The 25,072-nt window shown below is 45.2% G+C and overlaps 1 long non-coding RNA gene across 1 annotated transcript in view; it reads right to left on the bottom strand.

The window, feature by feature from the left end:
- The window catches only part of LOC110361785 (uncharacterized), a 236,223-nt gene that overhangs the window by 19,851 nt on the left and 191,300 nt on the right, over nucleotides 1-25,072 (bottom strand). Inside the window, exons 11-12 of the long non-coding RNA XR_002418583.2 lie at nucleotides 3,982-4,036; nucleotides 365-481 (exon numbers count right to left, since the gene is read on the bottom strand). This is a non-coding gene — a long non-coding RNA (uncharacterized LOC110361785). The remainder of the gene's footprint in view (nucleotides 1-364; nucleotides 482-3,981; nucleotides 4,037-25,072) is intronic.

Genomic DNA, 25,072 nt, shown 5'->3' with positions numbered 1-25,072 from the left:
TCACAGTGAGAATCCCCACTGCGGGTCATCAGGGCTGTGGGTTAACACGAGGATGAGCTTGGCTGGGTGGATGGGGGATGCCTAGCCCCAGCCCACTGTGGCTTAATCACCTCCTGGCACCCTGGACCACCCCCCTGCCTGCTGGTCCTGCACGGGGATGCCGTATCTCCATGATGGTGAAGAACCTAGAGACATGAAACTCCTCATACACAGCAATTGCCATCCCCTCCCTCCTCCTGCATGGCAGCTTTGAAACCCTATGAGAGCTGCATCAGAGGATCCTCACTGTTGAAGCTTGTTAATTAACGTGCTATGGTTAACTGTGTCAAAAGCTTTCTTCAGATCAAGTAAAACGGCTCCTCACCTTTCCCTTTGATGGAAGGCAGTGGAGATGTCGCTGGTGGGTGCTGGCAGTGGGATGGTCTTTAACAAGCCAGAGTGGGCATCGCTTTCGGCAGCGGTTGGTCATCAGCTGCCCCTTCTGTAATTGCATATAAACCACGAGAGGTGAACCAGTACTGCTCTGCTGTTGCTAATATTATTGGACATCCTCTGATAAATGGGCGGGAGGGATCCAGCTAGAGCAGCTGTTAATTCTTTGGGACCATTTCCTGTTATTAATATTTTCAGGGAACAGTGGCACAAGGTGCCCGGTGAGCATCAGCAAGCAGCAGCAAAATCAGGAGTGTCTCCCTGCCTCTGCTTTTATCTAAAACCTGCCTAGTCAGATGAGTTAATTCGGGTTGGGCTTGTTAGATGGATTTGAGTGAAAACACCTGTAAAAAACATTGGAAAGAGAAACATGCTTTAATTTAGAATGTTAATAGTTTGAAACAATCAGAGGTAATCACAATAAAGCAGAAAGGAAAACAAAATCCTTGAAATAAGGTATTCTAGCTAACTGGAAAAAATATATGAGGAGCACTGAAAGCCCTTAGTTTTTCACTTCTCCATGTCAGCCCTGACTCTCCCCTTCCAGCATCTCCAGGCTCTCAGTAAACAGAAATTTTTTACCCAGTCTCAGCGTTAAACTCCTCATGCTAGTTTGACCTCGGCTGGGATGGTGACAGAGCTGGTGATGGCTGAGAAAGGACCCAGGATCTGACATTTCATGATTGAAGGGAGGTTTAGGTGACTCAAGGTCATCGAGGGCTGACCAAGATGAGCTCTCAGGGATGAGGTTTCTGGCTTAGGCAGCCTCATCTTACAGCTTTTGGTGTTGGTCTCAGCTTACAAAGCTGGTGAGCTTCACTGTCTCTATGTGGGGGGTTGGACCTCCAGCTGGAGATGCGACTACTCACCAGCTAACTCAGTGGAGATACCAAGAGCAGAATTTGGTGCCAGTCCAGTGTGCTACTGTCTGGCCGTACAACATTTCTGGGTGTCTGTGCAGGTATCATATGTGCTTGGGGACAGTCCTGCTTCCAGAACACAAATGTCCCATTTTAGAAGTTTAAGCATGGGAGAAATCTGTTCCCCCACTGCTTCAACCCCAGCCTGAAATCATCCCCATTTGCCTGTTGCAGAAGCACAGTAAAATGCAAAATGGTTGTCAGCGCTATCCAGTGCTGTTAATATTGAAGTAAAAGGTAAAATTTGGGTAAAACATGCCGTGAATGAGAAATGCCTTTGCTTTCTGAGCCCCACACCACAAGGAGGAGACCAAGCTGTCTGGTGTGGGAGGAGCAGGTGCTGCACCACTTGCAATACCAACTTGTATTGTATTTCCTGGCCACGTCTGTTTATTCTGTTTGACAGTTTTAAGTGCTTTATCTAATACAGCAATGCAATAACAACCTTGGGATCTCAAAACACCATTGTCCCCCAGAGAAACCCTGAGGAGTGCAGAAAACTGCACTCATGCTGCTCCCCTGAGGGAACTACGGTAAAATGAAGATTTAACATCAGCTCTGAATCACCGGGTTTCCACACAGACTTTGTCATTGGGAGTGAAAATAAACAAAGGGAATTTCTGCCCTCCACACCTCACTCAAATAAAACAGGAGCTAGGGCTGGGCATGCACCGAGATGCAATTGCAGGGGTTTATTATTATACTGCTGGCAACAACCTCCTCAGCCCTAGAGTCTGAAAATGCCTTAAAATATCTGCTCGGAGTTTCTGGAGCAGCTCTGCACCCTTTTTTGGGGTTGAGTGAATTTTATGGCTATAATCAGATGCCTCCATTTCTCATTTCTGCTCTTTCTCCCCAAAATGTCTGACAAGTTCAGCTGCTAAAAGCAATCTGTAAAAACCAGGGTCTGAGCTGTCAGGTCACCCAAGTGCTACCTCATCTCCTGCCTCCTCACTAATGAGAGATGGGGTTGTGCTGGCAGACGCTGCCTGGCCAGGGAAGAGAGGGAAAGGAGGGCCGAAGTGATAAACTCCTCAATTTAAAGTGGCATTTTCTGTGTTACCCGCTGCTCTGGCTCTGCCAGCCTTTGCAGAGTTAAAAGAGACACTGCGAAGGGGCGGGGGGGTGGGGAGAATCCTCCCCTCTGTCTGATTTTCAGATGTCTGGTCTGTACCATTTATTTTTGTTACTAATGTGACATGGTTTAATGTTCTGTCGATTTAATTAAGCTGCCAGAGTGATGCAGACAGAGCTTGAGCTGAATCCTCAGGTGAAAAATGATCTGCCTGTCCCAGAGGCTTTCCCAGCCATGAGCCCGCAGTGATGGACATGGTGCCAGGTCAGGAAGAATGGGGCAAGTGCAGGATGTGGCTCTTTCCCATCCCAGCATCACTCTTATTCACTCTCCCCTCACTCAGGAGAAGCACAGTGAGCAGAGTGGTCTGGGCGCTACCTCGACCTCCTGGCTCTTGGCTCATGAAGCTGGGGATGAAAATTTGCTGCATTATTGAGATGAAGTATTTGAGTTGACCCAGAGTGGTTGTGCTCTCTCGTGTGTAATTTCTCAGTGAATCTTGCAGGAATTCCCCAGGAAATTAGGGAATGAAAAGCTTCCTTCAATTGGGGGTGTGGAATTGTTTCTACAAAGGCAGAATTTTAATATTACTTTGAAAAAGCAGCACCCGGATTCTTGCAGCGCAGATGATGGCTGTTTCAGGAGGTCACGTTTTATGTAAGCACAGTGGGTTTAAACCAAAGGATGCTGTGCATGGGAGAGGTCAAAAACCCAATCCCCACAGGGCATCTCCGACCCCCTGCATGCTGCCAGCACAGCGGGGCTGGGGTGCCCAGGTCCTCGGGCACGTCCAGCGAGGGCTGTATCTGTATCGCCACTGATTAAGAAAAAACTGGTCTCCAAGGAGGCCAGACAGGCCTTTTTCATAAGCATCAAATCAACACACTGGAAACTCCTGCAGGACTGACGCTAAGGGAAAACATATAACCATCGCACAAGTAATTTTACTAATTGAATTAAAAAACCCAAACACTTTGCACAAAAAATGACAGATGATCTACAAATAAATAACCTCTCAATATAAACACAGCAAGAAAAACTCATTAAGTGCCTTTTAAAAGCATTGGATTTGACTTAGCAGATCTTTTTCAGATGTTCCTCTTAAGCAAACCTAAACATCAAATAATAATTGTGTAAAGGCAAGTACTATAATAATAATAATAAGGCTGAAAATGCATTATGCATATTTTCCTTTGATAAAGGTTCTCTGTGCTTTTATGAAATGTTCATTAGCAGTAATTTCCCCTATATCTGAAGAAGAGAAACCAGCACTTTAACATCTGAACACTTCAGCACGCATGGCAGAGAGCAGAGCCAACAGGGCACTATTTCTGATAGACTGATGTTATAAAACTATCCTTCACGCTCCCAGAAAAATCCTCTCTGTTATTTATTTGATATTAAAACCAGCTCAAAAAAAAAGAGTTCCCTTTTAATAACAGATTCCGCTAATGTTCTGCTTGCTTGTAATTTATATTAATAACGACTGCTCTAATCTTTTAATGTATTTCGACAGTTTCAGCAGGTTTATGGGTTAAGATTGCTATTATTTACCTCAGTGACTGCTTTTATGGAATAACTGCAGCTTTCTGTGCAGGTACATCAAGTGCTGAAATGAAAGAAAATAAAATATAACACCAGTTCTCAACGATCACATAAGAAGCAAAAAACTAAAGAGGGCAAAAAGGACAGGATCTGTACTTAAGACTTTAGTACTAGCAGCTTCTTGATTTAGACTGACTGGGGTGGTGCTTTTTAATGTTATTTTTAGTGGGTCTGGACAAAACACAGAGGAGGTCACGCCAGGGAGCAATCCAGCATTGGTGTCCCAAGGCAGGACCCTTCTCTCCTCTCTCCCCACATCATGATTTTGAAGATACTCTGGACTTTTTGGCTCTTATGCCACTGAATACAATTGTGTCTCATGGCTGGGGCCAGACAAAGCCTTCTCAGAGACTGGAAAACAGTACAACATTTTTTTTCTCCTATGGGACATTAATAAAATGCAAACAACTGTTATAAAGGTGTTGCAGTCGTGGATGGAGCTGTGAGTACCAGCCCTGGATCTAAACTGCTCCAGCACTGGAGCTCCAGAAAAAGTCAAGGATCCCATCCAACATCCCATGAAGTCAAGGGGCTCCTCATAGCTTCAAAGCCAGGAAATACATTCTTAAAAGCTGAAATCAGTTTTATAAACACTTAGACCTAAATCTGGAAACCTCTAAAAATGTAGGTTTTTTTTTCTTGTATGATAATTGGAAACATGTGCACCCAGCTCCCACTGCATTTTGGAAGCATCTGTCCTAAGACGAACAAGCCCGGCCGCTCGCCGGGCTGGAAACTCCCCAAATCTCCACAAACATGCAAAAGTGAAACCTAAGAGTCAGCAGGGCTAACATTGAGGGTTTCAGGAGAATCAGGCCTCTGGGTTATGACGCTAAAGATGAAAATTTCAAAATCTTTTAGATACCAAAGGATTTGGCAATGGGACTATCACAGCAGTTAATGGCACATGAAGAAATGATCAGTGGACTGTGATCTCTCCTTTCCCTGTTTGAATATTGTCTGTGGGCAAAACACGATAGCTTTAATTATCCTCTGTCAGAGAAGAATGCCATTTTTTCTTTCAATAAAAAAGTCTGCAATGATTTCTGAGATTATTTCACGTATGTGAGATGAGTCATGGAGGATCCGATACGTCACATAACACTTGTCCTTCCTGAACAGCAGAGTGGACGAGCACTGCAGAATACAGGCCACAGGAAAACACATTTGTACTTTTAAGTGTTACTGAGATTTTAAATTCAAAACCTTATATTGGGAAAATGTGGAATAAGCCAGGCAATTTTCCTCCCAAACAATGACCTTCATTTTTAAGCCAACTTCAAAGCTAGTTGAAATTATTCAAAGTGTCAATTCAGAGGAAAAAAAAAACCCAGTGCTTCCTTTGCTCCTACCAGAAATATTTGTCTTGGTACACCAAAATGCAGAAGTACAAATGGAAATCAAACACACAGAGAATTCATTGAAAAAACAAACAGTGTACTTACCCAAGAGAGTTGCAATCATTTCCTGTGCTGTCCTTGCAAAATTAAGAAATACTCAGAGCTAACCCTTCTGATGGATTGCTACAGACAGTACAAAGGAAATTTAACAGTAACTTGGAAGTTTTTTCTAGGTTTATGATGTTATTCCTCAGACACTTAAAAAAAAAAATGTTCGTCTTTTACAGAAGCACTAAGACAAAGATGGGATGCAAATAATTTTGTATTCAGATGACTGTCATTGTTTCCCCTCACACAGCTGTAAGGTTTGTGCCTTTGGCATCTATTACTCTTGATAACCAGACATTTCTGATGCTGTTTTTCAGCACTGAGCATACAGTCCTCAAAATTAGTCATTGCAGAAAAATCCATGTAGCAACAGGGATGGTAAAATAAAATCGTGATGAGCATGGATGAAAAATCTAACAGCCTGAATTCAGGTCAAGTGCAGCACTGATTATTTTGAAAAGTCCTATATTTATAGATCCTTGGTAGTGCCATCAACTCGTTTTGTATCAGACTGTCAAATTAGGATTTTCTCTTAGGTGAAACCATGGTCCTGAAGAAAAGCACAGGTCTGTGGCACACGTACGTGCAATGGGTCTGTGCATGCTTGCTGTAACTCAAGTGGCCATTTGCAAAATTGGCTTTTCCTGCCCCATTCAGCAAAACCTGGCTGCTGGTCACACTGCTGCCTGCACCGAGCCCTGCAGGACGAGTTGCTGTGATGTGATAAGAAAAACCAGAAGAACCTGGGGTGCGAGGCCAAAATGAGCCAGATCTCCCCAAAGCTTTATTTTGCCATGGGGTACATCCTCCTTGGGCTGCCCATGTGCTCTGGCCAGCCTTGGGATCATTGACACAAATTCATGGGTTTCTATCACTTCCCCTATCGGAAAGGTTTCACAACAGGTTGAAGTTCAGAGTGAGGAGATGTTCCCTGGTGCACAGCCATGCTGGCTTGTACTTTGCCCAACAGCAGCCACCTCTGTCCAAACACCTGCCCTGCTTCTCCCTTAGGCATTTCGCTCTTAAATGAAATAATAGGACCCTTGGCCCCTGTGCCCAAGCACTTCATAATTTTTCACGCTCTTGCCTAATTCTGTCTCATTTTTAGGCACCTCAGAGCTCATGAGCTGCCCAGAAACAAGGTTGGTATTTTCAAAGATGCCTGTGGGAATTGGATGCCTCCCTTCCTATTTATTTTTTTTTTTTTTTTTTTCAGCTGACTTTAAAATCTCCAGGACAACTCTGAAAGCCCAAGCCTGCAGATGTGGGGGACAGGGACACTGGTGCAGAGAGCACCCAGCCCACATGAGGAAAGGGGATGCTGTCAGTCCCAGCTCAGCTCAGCCCTCAGGGTGTTTGTGCTGGAGCACATGGGAAATGCTCCCGCAGGGCTGCACTCAGATCCCTGCGCTCTTGGGGTGAAAGCCAGAGAAAAGAGATCATCACCACACTACATCACATGCCACGGTCACATCATCCCTTCCATTATCACACTGCGTGCATGACACTTTTTGAAGTATTTGCTGGTACTAAGGACAGGCAGAAAATACACACACAAAAACCTTAAGAATTAACTTTTCTTAAAAAGATAGTGACAAATCCCATTTCTCCACACAAATCTGTGCAGAGCAAGAATTCTCCCCTGTGTAATTTCTGACTTCAATAGGCAAGGGCTGGTCGCGAGCTGTAATTAGAGCTGGCTGGGGAACAATGGGTTTGTTTCACGGCAACTTCTGAGGTTTCAAAATCTGTTTATGTTCTGTGGAGGAAACGAAATCAAAACATTTCTCATGTGAGATGGGACTGTGTCAAAACGTCCACTTTTCTGAGCAGAGAGATCCTTATTTCTCTGCGGGTCTTCCCCTGCCCTCTCCACCGCACCGGGGGCACAGGGTGTGTGTGCAGCCGGGAACAATTACTGGGTGGATATGCCTGGGTGCAAATGCATCAGTGCTCAAAGCAACCCATGTGTTTTGATAAAAATAGTTGAAGTTGAAAACACTGTGACTGCTCTTGCCTGAAACGTTCAGCTTGTTTGGGATCACATTGACCTGGTAACACATCACACCAGCATCCTGGTAGGGCAAAGGCCAACCTGAATGGACACACATGTCTTCTGCTCAGTACATCTGTCTAGAAAGACCTTAAAAATCTGATTTTTTTTCCTAAGGTCTAGGAAACACTTTAAAAATATCTACTGTGCAGAGATATTAAAGGCCTGATGGCATACTTGGCAGGAGCGGATGTCTGCCCAGGAATCGCTGGCATTTCCCCTCCTGCCCCACGTGTTGGCTGATTGTCTGCGCCTCCGCTGCTCCCTGTCCCAAAACGGCCCCACGCAGCTGCGTGTTCAGTGCGTAGCTCATAAAGTTCTTCATGATCCTTCCTGTGAAAGCTGCTAATCAATTATAGCTGGATAGTTTAGTCCTAACATCATCATGCTGAAGAAGTGTTCTTTGACACTGAAAGAAGGACTTGAGCTGGCAGATATTGGTAGTCTTTGACCTTGGAACAGTTTGAGAAATAGCACCTCTCTATCAATATGGATACAAAGAGACTTATCAAACCCCCCACAGATCAAAGGACTGGGGTTTTCCTGCTAGGGTCAGATCAACTTAAAAGCCTTTGAGATAACCATTATATTGACATAAGAGTTCACCAATGGGAATGGCCAGCCTTACCCAGCTGGACATCAACAACTCTTGAGCCCAAAATTTTCACTCTGACCTCAGCACGAACCATTGCCTTCAGTGAAGAACAAAACTGTTTCAAATCAGGTCCCACTTTAATGTACCAGCCCCTCACTTGTGCTACTGATTGATGAAGACGGCTGCAATGAGGCCGACTTCTGAGATCTCCCAGGTCCCATGAGCTGCAATAAGACAAATGCAGCAGAAAATGCAGGCAGAGAACAACTTTCCTGGCGTTGACATCTAAAACATGGGCCCTTACATTACTGCAGAGCCAGGAGAAGTGAAGATGGTGTTTGGGGATGAGACAATATTTCTGCAGTGTAATATGTGCCCCAAAAGCTCAACTTTTCTCTAAATAATGCAGCCACTTGCTTTGCAGTGGGGCAGCCAGGAAGTTTACAATAAAGAACAGAAACTGTTCTCCTCTGCCTGATTTACCATCATCACATGTTTAACCCCTTTGACATCTGAAGGAAACCCAAGGGCTGCCTTTCCCATGTGAGAACCCCATGTGAGGGTTCATTAGTATATTCCAAAATATACCAGATATAGGGAAATCAAGGTGCAGTGAGATTAAACTGCTGCTTCCATCTCTGCGGATGGCAACTGCTGCAGAGCAAGGGCTCACCCTACTCCAGAGCCCCAACTGCAGCTTCCTTCTGCACTGGGGCTGATTTAACTCAAGGAGAAGAAAAAATACCTGGCTGGTTAGATAACAGTTTGCCCATCCATGGCCCTGGTCTCCGGACCCGCATGTAGACAGTGCCAGGCCACCACAGGAGGCAACACGAGGCTCTGGGTGGCTTGGTGGCCCAGGGAGCAGGGTTGGTGGTGCCCTTGCTAAATGACGCATCCCCTCCAAAGGCCTTCCTCCAGGCAATATTTTCAAGGGGAAATATGCTAAGGTGGTGTTGAAAACGCTGCCTCCTGATTTTCCCACCCCAGCCTCACCGAGTCAGGAAAGAGCCCTGGCTGATGTCCTGGGAACCAGCCTTTTTGCTAGAGAAATCCCTGTGCTTCACAGTTGTTCAGAACCCCCTTCATCAGTGATCAAGGACCAACCCCACAAGTGGAGCCTAAAGTCTTTTTAAATAAGAAATCTTGAGTTCCTGAGCAAATTGTATCCTCTGACTCTTCAGGAAATAGGATACACAGAGCAACACCGACACGCAAAGTTCAGTGATATTAATAATATTCAAGTGCTGCTGTGAACCACATGCCATTGCAGCCTGCAAACCCGTGTGTCCTCAGAGAGCCAGAGAAAACCCTCACTGGCTGCTGGGGTGCTTCCATAAAGTAAAATCATTCCTTCCACACTTAAAATAGCACAATCTAGATAAGGAAAAGGCGAACTTTTCCAAAAAGTAATTTGTCTTATCACAGTCATTGCTTTCTCCAGGGATATACAAAAATTCCTTTTGACCACAATTAACAATTTTTATTACTAAAGGTCTTTTCTTTAACACATTTTGTACCCGAAAAGTCCGTTTAATTAATTTTCACAGAGTGGTGAGTCTGACACCAAAGCCAAGGAGGAGAATGAGGAAGAAAGGTGTAAAAGGTGTCAGTCCAGCAAAGGATGGAGCAGTTTAGGCAGGATAAGCTGCTGGGGCTGGTCCCTGCAAGGGTGGGAATGTGAGGGACAGCTGAGGGCACGATTCTCTCTGGCCACGTCACTCACTTTCAGAGCCAACAGGACCAGCACCCCCAAGGACTGTCTGAAAAACACACCTGTAAGCTCATGAAGGACGTGTGCTCCTTCTTCCCAACATGCCTCAAAATGTGGGGAAGGCAGGAGCTGCCATCAGCATGCTGCTGCATCTCAGCACAGAAAGTCTGCTCCTCTGTCCCCCTCTTGTCCCTTCTTCTCAGCAGAGTTGGTGGCTCCCAGCTCTGCCGCCTTGCTCACATCCCCAGCAGTCCCATTGACATCAGTGACACTTCTGCAGCAAAAATGCAATTCAAGATCACAAAGGAGCAAAAAACCCCATCTCTAAAGTGTCCATACTGACCATTACTGCAGGGCTAACACCAGTGGGTTAACACAACAAATAAAAAGGAACGTAGTAACTTTAACAAGGGCTTCCTAATAGCCTGAGTGCATTCCTCAGTACGCTCCAGACTTAAAAAGCCTTTGAATAGCTGTCTGCTGGTTATATCACCAACAGAAAATAGCTTCGAGGGAGGGAGATAGGTTTCTTTTGCATGCAGACACATGCGTGTCTGTGTGGCCCCGGGTTTGTCGTGCCCCAACTCTGGCTCAGCTGTCAGCCCGGCCAGCGCTGGGAGCAGCAGCTATTCCTGGGCACTTCCTGAGGCACTTGCCAAACCAGAGAGACAAGTCACAGCTCTGTGGGGTGGCAAAACAAGGAGGATGATCTGAATGACTTTGAGCCACGAGTTAGAGGAGATAGAGGAAAATGAAAGACTGAGAACAGAAAAACTTCTTCCCCTAAAATGTATGCAGTTGATGCTAGAGCCTGAAAATTTACCTAAGTTATTCACTTCTTTATTTTCCAGATAGCATATTTCAACTTTGCTACCCCTTAAAAAAGCATTACCTTAAGTAAATCCAGTCCCATAGTCTTCACTTGGGCATGAGCAGGCCATTCTCTTTGAACAGCCTGATGCTTATGGACAACTCTACCACCACAGAGAGAGGGGTCCCAGCTCTGCTTCTCCACAAGCCAGAATAAACCAGTGTGTGTAAAACTAGGGACCACCGCCCCATAACAACTATGCACTGTCAATGTGCTCCTTCCAGAGACAGGCTGAGGAACAAGATCCAGCGAGTCATGAAGGACTTGTGTTTTATGAAAGAAGATTCAAAGCGTTAGCAACATGCGATGGACACGCAGCAACCGCAGGGCAACAGCTTCTGTTGGAACCGTGGGTAAGTTGACCAGAAATGTTGTGCTCATTTCATCTGGTAGCATTTGGTCCATTTATTTTAATTGCAAATAAATGCAATGCAGAAAGAATGGGTTGCAGTTATTGTTGGAACTGGTAAAACATTTTATGCTAAGAGAGGATTGGTCTTCAGCCATCCAAGTAAAACCCACTGCCTAAGCAATAAGCTTAAAAGACAAACAAATTGCTGATTATGGGCTATTCCAGTTCCATACCACTCAGGACAAAGACAGGGTTGAATACATCAAAAAATTTGCAGCCTAACTTATTAGAAAAAATGAGCCTTGTACAGGATTTGAGCTGTTTTAAATCACTCAGAGCAAAGAGGAAAGACCAGAGCAGCCAGAGCAATATCAGTGGGAGTGTTATCGACTCAGATCTGCAAACACTGGTGCAGGCAACACATATGTGAAGGACACAGCATTAATGTAACTGCCTTGTGGTAGCCCAAAGAAATAACCCAGATAATGCTGTGTGCCAAACAGCCCACCACAGGCTGGAAAAGGGAGTGTTTCCCCATGTATATTCTGATTTCTGACCCAGCATGGGCTGGGAGGCAACTGCTTGCCACCTTTCTGTGTGCTGAGCAGCTGAACCAGATTTTACAAACTCAAGCTGGTTTGGGGAATGTGGTGCCTCGTTGGCATGCAGCTATTCAAGCTGGTGCCTATTATGTCACTCATATTAAAATGCTATGAAAACAGGCATTGTGCACTGAGAGGCTGAGCAAGTCTTGTTATACAGTAATTATGCAATCAGGATATAATCTAATTTCAGTGGCTGGGGTGTGGAAGGGAAGTTTTGGTTCCTGAATGCTCATAGGGGTCTCTGCAATGAAATATGCATATAGACATATTTACAACCAGTGGCAATAAAAATTCCAAGCAATGCTAACTATATTGAGCTTCTGCAATGTCAAGAGCAACTTACAAAAGCCCTGCACAGCTGGGTAGACTCAAAAAGACTCTTCTACTCAATAGTCAGACTTTCTGCAATTGAAATGCTCTGCAATTAACAACCCCTTCTGGAACAGGGCAGGAAAGAGCTTTAAAAACCCATGAAGGGTTATGTGGTTTTTTATTTTTTTCTAATTTTTTTTTTTTTTTTTTTAGATTTTTGCAGCTCTTCCTCTGAATTTTAGAGGAAGCCAGAGCTTTTCAAAGCATTTATAAAACAAACAAGCAAAACCATACCCCTTCTCCACCCTCCCGGCAAGAGGAACACCCCAGATGAGCAAATTGTCCTTTACCAAGATGCTTCCCCTGGGGTGAAAGTCCAAAGGCAGAGCAAGAAGTGGAATTTGAGTTCCTTGCCACCCCATTTTTTCACATCCCTGGTGCTCAGCATGATTTGAACTCAACTATTTGCTGTGGCTGGGTACAAATTTTGCTGCAGGGAGAATTTTATGGTTCAAGCCTGCTGAGAAACTGTTTCTAAAGAAAGTTCAAGCAGGATGGGTGTGTTCCTTTGAAAAGTTTAACTTTCCTTGTATCCACAATTTTTACAAAACAGTGTTTGTGAAAAAGATCCCTTAGCCTTCCTTTCTGTGGACACCCAGTCCTGTGGCTCTATGGGGCAGAAACTTACAGAGTCATAGAGGAGTCCAGGATTTCTTCTCTCTGATGGGCCACATTCTTTGCCGGTATAAATAGACTGAACTCTGCTCAGTGGGGCCATGGCCATTTATGCCAGTAGAAGACTTGGCCTGCAGTCACAGCCTGTTTCTTTTTTTAAAATCACAAGAGACACGACCCGAACCACACGGAGCCAGGTTCAGACCCCAGCTACCATCACTTTCTAGGCACACAGGGCTATTTTGGTCAGCTGTTCCGCTCACTGCTTCAGCCTGTGCCCAGGGGACAATGAGGGGCAATGGGCACAGACTGAAGCACAGGAGGTTCCATCTGAATATTATGAGAAACTTCTTTACTTAGAGGGTGGCAGAGCCCCAGAACAGGCTGCCCAGAGAGGTTGTGGAGCCTCCTCTGGAGACATTCAAAACCTGCCTGGACACATTCCTGTGCAACCTGCTCTGGTGAACCTGCTTTAGCAGGTGGGTTGGACTTGGTCTCCAGAGGTCCCTTCCAACCCCAACCATTCTGTGATTCTGAGGTGATGCAAAGAAACCCCAGGTTTGGAGAGCCTACAGACATCCCCATTTTCTGTTGGCTCTCAGAAAGGCTGTCAGATGTTGCAGCTTGGATCAGCCTAGCTAATCCTGGAAGAGATTAGAAGTAGATTTGGACAGGGTCTATACATAGGGCTGTGGGCATGTGTCCAAGCTTGGCTTTACACATCACAGACATTCACAGAAACTCCCTAGGAAAGACTTTATCAGCCACTTCTCCTGCTGCTTTTTGCAGCTCTCCATCCCTTTATCAGCCACCCCATGGCCACTCTCCTCTTCTTGCATTTGCAGAAATTGCTGCCTGCTGCCTTTTCTCCTCCTCTCCCCAAAATGCAGATCTTCTCTGGTCTCTTGGCAGAAGGGCCCTGGGGACTGAAAAACAAGGAGCTGTGACATGTCCCCTCCACACAGGCTGTGGCCAGGGGATCCAGGCTGCACCCCTCCTCATGCAGAGCTCCCACAGAGGTGGCTGAATTTCAATGGGGGAACTTTGAAGGGCTGAACACCTGTGTGGGGTGAGAACAGTGGTCATGGGTTTGGGCTGGCATCAGAGAGCCCATGGAGGCTGAGCAGGTGTTCTCTGACTCAGAAAAGTGCTTTTAAGGCTAACAGATTTACAGGTCCGTTTTGTTACAGAGCATTTTTAAATGGCAACTCTTGACCCTAAAAATAACACAACCAACACACCAAGAATTCGATAAATCACTAAAGTGCTGCATCCACAAGCACAGCCATGTCTAACCCTTCAGCTTCTGCATTTCTGGGTACATGAAAGCTCAAGGCTGCCATTGCCAACCAGCTCAATGCTGCAAACCATGGTCACCTGCAGCCAGTCCTCACCCCTTTGAACCAGCACTACAAACATTTGGTTCCTGGCTCCCACCTGCAGAAAAATTGCTTTTGCTGCTGCCCAGCAAAGGTGTGTGGAGAAACTCACCCTGGCCTCCTGCACACTCCCCAGCCTATTTTTAGGTTGGTTTTCTGGTAAAATAAAACTCCAAAAATCATGCTGGCTGCGTGGATGTATTTCTGGCTGCCTGTCCATCCCCCACAAGTGATTTGTGCTTTCCCTGGCCACATTCAGTGACACTGGCAGGATGGAGGCAGATTCCTCTTCATCCCTCCTCCCTCAGCTCAGGGCAGAACTCTCTGGGGGTTCCTTCCCGTATAGAACATGCAGCCTAACAAGGGAAGAGATTTCCACTCTCATTCTCCTCCTTTTTTCTTGTTCAACATTTTTACTTCCTACAAAATTGTTTATACCCTCTGGTCAAGCGATTAAATTAAGAGATCAACAATACATGAAGGAGTGGGATCAATTCACAGAGAAGTGGTTAAAAATGGTTTATTACATTTTTTATCCTTTTGCCTAGAAATCATTTGCCAAATTATTAAAAGAAAAAAAAAATCAAGTGAATGGGATGACCAGCAACAAAAAGTTGCCTTTTACTTCACAAATTGATGTGATGACAGTACTATTTTGAATAAAGCAATAAAAAATAGATTAGCTAAGACTCCCTTTGAAGTCAGATTCTGATCTCAGTTTTACCAATAGCTCACTAATTTACTGTAGCAATTTAAGCCATCAAATCACCAAATAAGCAGACAGGGCTCCCAAGGTGGCTCATCTGACAAGAAATTATATATGTGCACCCAGCACCTGCTTGCCAAAATACAAACCTCCAAATTTTTCTTGGCTTACACCACCAAATCAAGACTCAAAGAATATTGGCCATCAACATGCAGGCAGTGTTACAGTATTTCTTGCACCTTACATACATATCCACTTTCATCTCCTCTCACACCAGCAGAAGTCCAGAGGGCAAGTAAGAATAAACCCATTTGCAAAAAAACCCTTCCAAATAGAGAGAAGTTGCCAGGTTTTATCAAGTAATAATTTCCAGGTGCAGTGAGCTGTCAAAGCACAAGATGTGCTGAACCAGTCTGGGAATAACATTGCTGAAATCACCAAAAAAGACTGCAAATCCCAGTGAAAGAAACCCCTAGAGCTGCAGGAGGGACATCAGGCTTGATACCTTTTCCTGATTTTCTCTTGCTCTTTTTTAGCCTTATTTGAGCTGCTCATGACTGGCAAGAGCATTGTCTTCTGCTTCAATCTATCTGGATTCAGGATACACAAGCCAGAGGAAGATTCAAACCCTGTCAATTATCAGCAGACAGGAGATGATAATGCACTTGAAACAGGTCCAACATTTAAAAACCCATGCTATAAAAAGGCAAAATATTGTTCAGTCACAGAAAGCAACACTGCAATACCTATTAGAGCTGGGTCACCATGTTTTTACTGAGAGCTGTGTCTTCTGCTTTTGCTCCATCATCTGCTATTCACATGACTCCACTTAGCAACTGTATCTGATTAGGCTTGTTTGTGTGTCAGGTGCTATTATTTTTTATTTGAATTAGTGCCTTTTTTTTTTCCCCTATTTCCCAAAATACAGCTGAATTATCTCCTTTCAACCAGAGCTTGGATGCTTGGTTATTCCCCTTTTGCATGGTAAAAGCGAGCATCCTTGCTGTTGATGCTTTACAGCCAGGATGGGAGAAAAACTCATTTTCATGCAAATCCCCACTGTCTATCAGACATCATAGTTGTCAAGCAGGTCATTAGAGGCCTACTGTGTAAAATGAAGATTACTAATTAGAGCTGAAGAAATAATTTGCAACAAATAATTTATCCAATGAATTTAGATTTTTTCTCCTTGTGGAGTCTCTGTGAGCAGGTTGTTACTTTGCTAGAGTTGGCCATTATTTGAAGTGGTTTTAACTCATTATGCTCATTGTGATTTATTCTGATTTTTCAGTATTGCTTTTCTGAGCTAGACGGTTAGCTGCCATTGATCACATGATATGGGCTTTATCTCCTGGCTCAGGTGTCAAAGTATGGCTGAAATTAATAAACAGCAGTATAGGCTTAAAAAGTACGTTCCCCGAACACTAATTTGTGTTTCTGCAAACATCACAATAAAAGTAGTCTGGGAATTTTCTATTAAAATACATTTATCTAGCAAAAATATAACTGCAAAATCTGAAATTTTACCCATGTTGTATTACGCAAGTCTTGTGAATGAGTATCACACAAAACAGAAAAAATAAGGAGTTTATCCTGCAGGAAAAAGGGGAACAAATGCATCTGGCTGCTAACATCCCCAAAGGCCCTGTAGGACCCTATACACATCCATTAAATACAGAAGTAACCAAAACCAAAACCTTACGTGTCATGATTCATAGTCATAGGAAACAGGATTTAGCAAAATCTGATCAATTCACTAGGACAGAAAATGTCAAAGCATGGATTTTGGATAATTTTGATTGACCATTTCTCATCATGACACGTTCTGTTACTTTGACTCAAATGTTCATCTGATTCAGCTTGAAAAGAGAAACTGAAATTTTCTATCGATTTTCACCCTCTTGCAAAAGTCAATTTCTACAGACATTAATTCCAGTACGATGCACTCTATGAACATTCAAAGAAAGGTGAAACACGAAGAAAGGAGTGAAACTCACCCAATGAATTAATTCCAGCATGCAAGCAAATATTCACAGGAAACCATTTGTAATATTCAGCATCTTTATGAATAACGTGGGGCAAAGTCACACCTATGACTGGCACTACAAAACCCTGGATTGTGAAAGAGCAGCTTCATTTTCAGCCCTGCTAATGTAGAATATGGAGAGCAGTCTTTGGGGCACAGGGGGGGAGGGTGTGGTGTGTTAAGAGAGTTTCAATGAATTAAAAAAAAAAAAAAAAAGACAATTTGTACCAGACTCATCAATCCCATCTGCTTCATATCTGGAGCACTCAGTGTTCCCTGCGCTGAATCACTCGCCTTTGTGTTTGCAGGGGGGAGCGGCAGCATCGCAGCTGAGGAGGGATAGGAGATGGAGAGATACTCAGCAGGAAAGGGGGAGGGGAATTAAAAAAATCAGCAAACACTCAAAGCTTGCTTGTCTAGTCTAAACAGCTCCCAGGGCAAAGCAGACAAGGTTGATAAAGCTGCTGAGAGGGGACAGCTGGCTGGGGAGGAGCCGTGAAGGTTTTTTGCTTCATGGCTCCTCTATGGACCTTCTACCCTTACACCACAAACCTCAGGGAAGTCAGGGAAACCAGGACTTTTCTCCCCAAAATGAGAGGTTTTGGAGCATGACTGCTGGGGATCGAATACTGGAGCCTTCCACGGCTCCCTTGCCTACAGTCTTGGCTAAGAACAGCCAAATCTTTCTTTGCTGTCACCAAAACCAAAGATGACTTCATGAAAACCACAGGAGTCATATGGAAGGGGAGATGGTCTGGGCTAAAAGGAGGTCTGAGGTTGAGCAGCATTTATGTTGATGAAATAGCACTGGTAACAAGGGGACATAGTGGCCCCGGGGAGGGAGAAGCAAGCAGCACTAAGGGATGTGGGCTGCAGTCCCAGCTCAGCACCAGTGCTGTGTGTAACCCTGGATGAATCTCATTTCCATCTGTAAATGAGGAATAATTGCTCTTCAAGATGTGCTTTGAGTTCCCTTGATAAAGCATTTTATATAAGTCTTAATATTTTGGTACACAGATAAAAAGCATACATAGAAAGGAGCCCAGATCAACTCCCAAACCACAGAAAATATTATCCTAGGCATGCCAGCCCACCTCTGTCACCCTCACGTGCAAAACCAGAACAATCCAAGCAATATTTAGTTCACATCAGCCCAGCTGGACCCACAACATCTGGGTGGGTTTGGAGCGAGGCAAAAAGGCATTGGCCATATTTGCAGTGGAGGCCAACCTCTCTAACCACCTCCCTGTGGGAACTGAGCCTTTCACAGAGCTGCATCGCCGCTGGGGAGACAAAAGCAGTGCGGCTGCAAATGCAGCACTTCTGTGTTTAAATACATTTTCCCCCAGAGTGAGCATAGGTTTAAAAAAAAAAAAGAACACCAAAAGAAACACTGAAGAGAAAAACGACCTTATTCAAAGCTGGCTGAACTCAATGGGAAGACTCCCCCTGAATTTCAATAAGCTTCAGCAGGCCCATGGGGCCAGATTAACATAAGAGCTGGGAGGAAGATTTCCAGGTGCTCCCCACACCCAGGGCCAGGTTTTCCAAGAAGACTCGGCACCGACATGTTTTGCCTTTCAGCTCCGTAATGTGTTTACAGCCAGGCAGGCTGGCAATGGCAAGGAGAGTTTCTGCACTGTGTAGGAAACCTTGGTCGCCCGAGATATACATTTCTAAAGGTGATTATCTAACTCTCCACTCACGGCAGAAGAGATGTCGTACATCCCAGATGTGCCTGGCTGGCTGAGACACACATCCACGCTGCCAGAACAGGCACTGGCGCAGGGTTCCCCTCACCAGCCAGGCTTGTGATGTCTTCCTGTGGTCTCCCTGCCATGGTTCGAGAGCCTGGATCACACCACAACCACCAGCTGGGGATGGGAAGAGCAGCAGCTCTGGGACAGACATGCCCTCATTTGCAGAATGCAAGTGACTGGATGTGTATCAGCCCATAAAGCTGCAGCCTCTGCTTGGAGTGGGCAATTCAGCTCTTGTGCTGGGGAAAAATTACTCCCTGACCCCTGTATCCTCTCTGCAGAGTCTGGAGCAGGAGGAGGGAGCTGGTGGTGCAACCCTGAGCTGCAAAGATTTCCCGTCTCAGTAGCTTCAGTACAATATTCCCGTTTTTGTGTGAGATCCCATGAACACTAAAAAGCGAGCAGGAGTTGCTCTTAACACTGCAGTTACCCTTGTTATTACAGTGGATGGGGTTTCATCATCACATCTGGTTTCAGTCAGTAAAAAAAAAAAAAAAAAAAACAGGAGTGAACCCCATCAAAATCTCATAAAACCATTTCTGGGTCTATCAGCAGACAGGGAACATGGCTGGGAAGGCAGTGACATTTACAGGAGGTTCTATACAGCTAGGAGGTATTTAACCCTTTCTCCATGCAAGTTATTAAAAAAAAAAAGTGTATTTATGAGGGCTGAGAGAGCATAAAAACAAATCAGCCCTGACTGTGCTAATTACCAAAAGCACAATAACTCAGTTAAGGTCTCTGAAGGAAGAGGCTTCATCCTTAGCTCCCAGAGACATGCCTGTGTGTCTGCAATAGCTCTTGTTATTGTAATGGGAACCCAAATTTGAATCGCAATCCGGTTCTCCATGCTGCTTTGGATTGAATATAGCTGGTACCTCGCGGCAGCTGCTGCCATGGGAATCTCGCTCATGAGAGCAGGATCCGTCTAAAACTCCGAATCTAACACCTACCCAGGAGTCGGCCTGACCACGCAAGCCCTCGCACTGTCTATTTAAAGACCTAAATGCTGCCTTTGCAACCTCTCTCTGTGCTTTCATCCTTCAGCTGAAATTTTTAATGAATCCCTAGAATTAGTCTGTCCAAATAATTTATTTATATGTTTATTCTGATGACCTAGTAAGACTGCAGGTCGCTGCAAAGGTGCCAGTGTAACACAAGGCACAGCCAACCTAGACCCTGGTGCTGAGTCTTAAATACCTAAAGACATTCTTCCCAGCATTATTTCTGTATTTTTCTTTTTTAAATGCTGAACTGTATATTTTAGAATACACAGCTGTCTTTGTTCAGAATAAACCAAAAATAGCAGATTTTCCTCTGCTTAGCTGGGTGTTAAATTATTTACATTTCAAAACCCATAAGTAGAAACAATGACTGCATTTCCAGAGCCTGCTCCTGCTGTCAAATATCCTTTTCTCTTCTGCAACCTAATTTAGACTTCCTTTTTAGAGTTGCAGTTTATCTCCATTTTCAATTATATTAGAGGAACCGAGATTTCAGACCATTATCTCATCACTTCCATGAATAGCAACATGAGATGTTCTCTGCAAAGGCAAAGATAACCCTTGTGGTGCCCACGCAGGCAGTGGCCCATGGCTGAGGATGTTCAGGCATGGGGGAGGGGGACAAGGAGGATTTGGTCCCCACAATCCATTTGGGTTGAAAGAAGATGCTTCACTTCACCCACGCAACTCATGCGAGGATGTCCTTGTCCCCACCAAGGGCAGTGGCGGGGGATCCCTCTGGGGAGATGCGGTGGCAGAGGGTACTGCCCACAGTATCTTGTCCTCTCTGTGCACCCTTTTGGGGGCCAGTAAGGCAGGTGGCGCACCTTGGGGTGCTTGCGCTGTGAGGACACTGAGCCTGGCTGGGAGGACACAGCCACTAATGCAAACCCTGCAAAAACCACACTGCTATGGAGGGCACTGGAAATCCAAGGAGAACCTCAAAGGCATAACAGGATGCTGCATCCTGAAATGTTTCTTGTGGTCAGGGCTGTGGCGTTAAACCCAATGCCTGGAGACCAGCCCAGGTCAACAAAGCTGCTTTGATAGAGATGCAAGTTGGGACCTGAACAAGAAAAAGTCTCAAATATCACATAGTTTCACCGGGCTGCTTCTCGTACCCAGTTAAATCTCTGTGTGCATTACTGGCAACACAGGCACTGTCTATCCAAAAGGCAGTGGGAGTAAAGCAGCAACATGAATACACTGGCCAAGGAACGTAGACTTTAGTTTTCTATCTGCATCAGTTCACCCAAACTCATTATATTTGTTACTCCTATAGCAGACCAGCGTCCTTGTGGTGTGTACTCTTCTTGAACGCTTATAAAATGAATGTCCTGCATCTAACTGGAGCCTCAGCATTGCCAGCCCCAGTGATTTTATTACCAGTCTTCTGATATTTGTAATTTTTCATAAAGCTGTGGCTTTTGGATACAAGTAATTAAGTGAGACTCTCAGCTTTCACTACAAAATGAAAGGAAGTTTCTAGTCCATGTGTTTTAGAAAAGCTGGAAAATATGCCTAAAGGCACAGACTCCAAAAGGCAAATTAAAAGAACCAATATGTCTTATTTCTTTCTAAAACAATTGTCATTTAGGGATGGCAATGGGGGGCTTGGTTCATGATTTATAAATTCTGAGCTTGGCAGGTCTCCATTCTCTATTATGGCTCCATTCAGAGGGATCTTGGGGCTGTTTGAGAGCTGCTCAGTGGTTTTCACCCGATTCTACACAGCACTTTTAAACACTGCCTATCCCGCCCTCCCTTTCCCCCCCCAAATATCTGTGTAAGACATTCTACAGTAGGCACAATTTAAAACCAATACACACTATCTTATAACCTGGTTAGGTGTTTTCCAACAAAACTAATTCTATGATTCTAGGAAATCCCATGTACTCAGATTCAAAGTGAAGACACTGCCAGCCCACCGACATGATGAATGACACATTTAACCAGGGTGGGTGGCATTGAAGGTTTGAAAAAAAAAAAAAAAAAAGGGGGGGGTTTTGCTTGTATTTTGGAGATCATGAAGCTGAGACTGGCCCTTTTTAAATCTGGCTGGTATTCGCATTAACCTTGCTGTGCTACTGCTCCCTACCAGACCACAAAAAGCACCCTGTGCCCCACCACAGCTTCCCCCCAGGGGGGCTGTCCCAGGGGCTTGGCTGATCCAAGACCACCTAAAATCTGTGCGAACACTGACCCCAGCACGCTCCAGCTCCGGCTGCAGCTCTCTCCTTCGAGACATTACAGACGATGAGATGTGAATAGGCATTAACAGCTTTATTGCCCCATAATACCAAATGTACAATAAGTATCCTAATAAAAAAGTTGCTCCTCAGGAAGGCAGTGCCTTGTCAGTCTTACTGCTGTAGCCATTATACATGTGCTGCACGGGTTTGTGTTAAGAAACACCCAAGCTGCCTTTCCCACTTTATGAGCTAAAGACTGTGAAATGCTATCACATCATGCCAGCCCTGTTATAGGAGCACTAATAAGTGTCAGTAAATATTTGTGAACTACAAACACCTGTATCAGGAAGGCTGGGGGTGAGATTTGGATACCAAGTGAGCAAATTCAAGATGCTTTCTTTGCAGGGTGCAGGCTCTGGTTAGGGAGGCAGCCCCAGCTCAGCCTTCCTCCAAAACTGCAGCTGAGTTATCTTTGGAGAGGGACCCATGTGGCTTTTGGCTGAGGCACTCCAGTGTTCCCACCCTCACTGGCTGAAATAAAGCATTTCAGGTGGGCACACTCATCACCTCATGCCAAGGCATCTTATTTAAAGTCATCGAGCAGATGTCATAGCTTCAATGTCAAGGGTTGTGACAAGTCTCTGCATGGGTTGACCCACGTTGGTCCTGGTTTCTGGCACCAATCCTTCATGATGACCCATTTTCTGGGACCATGAACAAAGATCCTGCAGGGTTTGGCCCTGAATTGTGAGTTTGCGAGCAAACCCCTATGTGTGGGGATTGCTCAGCAGGAGCATCCCAACTGCATCTCCCTAGCAACAAGGCAGGACTTATTCCCTTCCCTTTCACCTAGCATTTAATTTCGTTATTTTTTTTTTAGTGAAAACCTGACAGACATGGCTGCAAGCAAAACAAAACCCCTCCGACGCTCATCTGCCAGTAAGCATCTGCCAACCAAGAGCCAGATTTTGCTCCTTAGGAGGTATAAGTGAGAGCTGAGGCATGGCTAGGATGTAACTGGTGAAAACAAGAGGACGCTGCTGCATGGTCGAACCAGGCACTGCTGGGGAAGGCAATGTAAACAGCTCCACCTTAAACTGCACAGAGCACCTTAAGCTTTCTTCTGGCCTCCTGCCACCGAAACTGCTCCAGGCTGAGCTTTAATCAGAAGAAAGCCTGTGCTTTGCACAGTGGGGGAAGGGGCAGCCAGAAGGACATTTCTCTATCGATTTTTTAATTTTACAAGTTTATTTCTTGGGTGGTGGGTTGACTTTTTTTCTTTCGTTTCCCCTTGACACAATAAATTTCAAATTGATTTTGGAACCCTCTCTCCCCCCATCCTTGTACTCTCTCAAAGGTAATTGAGCTGAGAGGGTTCATTTGTCCCCCCTGGCATTCCCTGGTCCCCCCTTGGATGCTCTTTGAAGAGGATTTCCACAGATGGGCTCTGGGCAGGGACACACTGGGGTGGGGGACAGCTCCATCTGAGGATCCCCAGGGAGGAGATGCATCCTTGAGCCCCAGATGTGCCCTACTGGGGCCCCTACTTGGCACATCTGGGGCTCAAGGATACGTCTCCTCCCTGGGGATCCTCAGATGGAGCCAGGGTGTCCTTTGCAAAGCACCTGCAGCTCTCCCAGCCCAGGGCCATGTCCCCAATCCCTGCTTCTCCCTCCAGCCCAGCCGATGACACAGTGTATTTTATACCAGGCATTTTCCGCTAATCAGACTATTAGTCCTTGTGCTGATTAACCAGCTAGTTCTCAATTTAATTAAAACATACGCCTTTTTTAAAGAGCCAGAGGTTTCTGTCATATTTTATCCTTATTACTCCAGATCTGATAGGCATTAGCCATAAATATCAGGGGGAGACAAAAGCAATTAACCCTTTCCATTGCTGAGAGACACATCAAATTTATCATTGACTATTTTCCCAGTGAGGCTGTGGATTTTTATAACATTGCTCTGCACCAGAGCCTGAAGACCTCAAAATATTTACCCTTACTTTCATAGAGCTCCTCTATTTCATTAAAATACAATGCAAAAAATATGCCAGCAAGGAAGCCTAGCACGAAACCGGCATCACAATGCACCAGAGCGGGTTCATGGGCTGCTGCAGCCTGGAAGAGGTTTTGCAGGTCACACCATGTTTTTAGGCTGTTGGAAAGCGGGAGACTTCAGCAGTCAAGCAGGAATTTAGGGTGCAGAGAGACATCATCTGTCACAATTAACCCTGAGTGGCGGGTGTCCAATGTTTTACAGTTAAAAGAGCATTTGGCTCACCTGTGGTGGCGCGGCCATGTCCAGCCATGTTCATGAGATATGGGAGGAGGATAGTGAGCACAGACCAGCCAGCAGCACCATGACCCCTGAGCCCAGCCCTGCTACACCCATGGAGCATCAGCCCTGCACACTGGAGGGGAATTTGGGACAAGGCTCTTATTTAAGTAAGGCTTTGGTATCTCATTACCAACCTCAAAAATATTTGGCTATGACTTACTTTTGAGGTTTGGGCTAAGTCCAAGAGCAAGAGAAAAGTCAAATCTAAATAAAAGAGTTCAAGTTCAAACCTCTCCAGCCGGGGCCACAGGGCGTTTCCCTGCCACCACCCGGGACGCCCGGGGTGCTGGGAGAGCCCTTCTGCAGAAAAGGATTTGGGAAGTATTTTCCACAGGCAGCTAATGGCCCAATCTTTCATCTTGGGGAAAAAAAAAATACCACACCAAAAAAAACCCAACAATCAAACAAAAAACCCCCACCAAGCTAATAATTTGCTCCTCTGCCTTTCCCCATCACGGCAAGCTGTGCCTCTTGCGATTTATTTCTTTCATTCCCACCTGACCATGTTTCCCACAGCCCACAGGGGCACAGTAACTCCTTGCCACATGTTTTATCCCCTTGCTAGCCCGGAGTAAATGGGTGCTTTGTAAAGCATCTTCCACTTTGCTGCTTCTTTGTGTTTTCTGTTGGAGGGTCACAGCGGTCTGTGCTCAGAGGTAGCCGCAGCCCTGCTCCCCTCCTCGCACCCAAGGTTAAACCTTCCCCGTGCACCACCCCAAACACAGAGATGGAACCTAAATCCTCAGTCACCCTTGTGCCTTGAGCCCAGGCAAACATTTTTTTAAACCTTGGGAGCATGGAGGCATTTGCTCTCTGCTTTGCACCCTGTGGCAAGGGCCCCCTTCAGCAGGGCTCCTCCTGCACCTGCTTCACCCTGCAACACAGCCATTTTGGTTGGAAGAGATACTCGAGATCATTGAGTCCAACTCAAACCTAAAACTAAACCATGGCCCTAAGAACCTCATCTCTGCATCTTTTAAACACCTCCAGGGATGGTGACTCAACCAC

This window comes from Columba livia, chromosome 9, assembly GCF_036013475.1.
Source record: "Columba livia isolate bColLiv1 breed racing homer chromosome 9, bColLiv1.pat.W.v2, whole genome shotgun sequence".
NCBI classification, from domain to species: Eukaryota; Metazoa; Chordata; class Aves; order Columbiformes; family Columbidae; genus Columba; species Columba livia.
This window is presented reverse-complemented; position numbering and strand designations above follow the sequence as displayed.